The sequence below is a fragment of the Dioscorea cayenensis genome, chromosome 12 (genome assembly GCF_009730915.1).
Source record: "Dioscorea cayenensis subsp. rotundata cultivar TDr96_F1 chromosome 12, TDr96_F1_v2_PseudoChromosome.rev07_lg8_w22 25.fasta, whole genome shotgun sequence".
Lineage (NCBI taxonomy): Eukaryota > Viridiplantae > Streptophyta > Magnoliopsida > Dioscoreales > Dioscoreaceae > Dioscorea > Dioscorea cayenensis.
Window position 1 is genome coordinate 13,349,811 of NC_052482.1, and position 1,614 is coordinate 13,351,424.

The window sequence follows — 1,614 nt, forward strand, 5'->3', positions numbered from 1 at the left end:
TTTTATTATGATAGGAATAAATCATCTCCACATGGAACAATCTCAATACCAAGAAAATAATGGAGAGGTCCATGATCCTTAAGTGCAAACTTAGAGGATAGAGCATGTATAACCCGTGTGATGTGGGGGCAGACTGTTCCCTGTTATAATGACTTCACCGATATAAACTAAAATCAAAAGTTTAGTCAAACCTTAAATAAAAAGGGATATGTTAGTATTGGAATCCATAAACCAATTAGTGAAGTTGGCACACATGATTTAGACGAGAAGCATCAACAAATAGCTAAGGCTGAGACATGTATACAGTTTTACTAAGAGATCCGTGAATGAAGGCATTCTGGACATCAAGCGAATGAAGGGGCCATCCTTGAGTGATAGCAAGAGATAAAATGATTTGAATACTCGCAAGTTTAACAATCGGACTAAATCTCTCCCCAAAGCTGAGGCCTGGTTGTTGATGAAACCCTTGGCAACCAACTCAGCTTTGTAGCACTCCACAGTTTGATTAGCCCTTCTTTTATATCTTGTAGGCCGACTTGCAACCCACAACATTCATGGAATTTTAAAACATGGAAACATCCGCCATTCATAAGAAGAGCCTCGTACTCATTAGATATAGCCCTGCACCACTCAACAGACTTATTAGCAATAACAATGTGGGTTTTGTTTCAGAGGGAGTGATGGATATAGTAGTTGGGAGACAAATGGAGAAAATAAGACTTTGGGTTTGGGTTAGGACAAAGTTACATGGGAAGTTTTTTCATAGGAAGAGCCAAGGATGTCTCATATAATGGTGAGATAGATAAGGACTCGGAAAGGCCAGATGAAGAGGAAGTAGGGATAGGTGTATGTAGTGGCGGGCACGGGCCAGTTAACCGACCCTCGGGCCTGACTTGCCAGGTTATGGTTCACCAAAACCTTGACACGGTCCCGGCCAAATAGGGGTATAGAACCTGCCAGGCCAGGTTAAATTGTATAACCCGGCTGGTCCAGGTCAGAGGGAGTCAGACCCAGAACCGGCCTTGCTCCCTGTTGATCCAGCAGACCAAGCTAAGCCACCAGGTGGACCCGCCGGGCAAACTAGTCAGGTTGAGTTTCGTTCCTTTCCTCCTAAACCCTATCCAAAATGAGAACGAGATAAATGAAATATTGCCACCCTAAAACCCCATTGTTTCTTTCCTCCTCTCCTTTGCCATCCATCACCTCCACTCTTTTTTATAGATTTCTAGAGAATGAGAGAAAAAGGATGAGGCTTCTAACACACAACATGCTATCCAACAATGTGAAGGGGTTGTCAATGGCTTCTCGTTGTGCCTCAAAGCTTCCACCTGGGTCTAGAAGGAGGTCAACTTCAATGCCGACTTTCTCCGCTACATATTCCCCAAGATCGACTGGCCAGCACTCTTTAGTGCTTCCTAGATGGTTGGCTACGTCACTTTGCCTAACTCTGCTGAAGCCAACATGCTCAAATCGGAGGATTTCTTGAAGAAATTCAACCACGCTTTGTTAGAGATCCATGTGGAAGAAGGGGCACTCGTGTGCCAAGAGACTGGCCTGAGGTTTCCTATTAATAAGATGATTCCTAATATGCTGCTTAACAAAGATGAGGTTTAG

General features: G+C 43.7%; 1 pseudogene; it reads left to right on the forward strand.

Moving 5' to 3' along the window:
- Nucleotides 1-1,246: 1,246 nt before the first annotated feature.
- Nucleotides 1,247-1,614, forward strand: LOC120273434 (annotated as a pseudogene).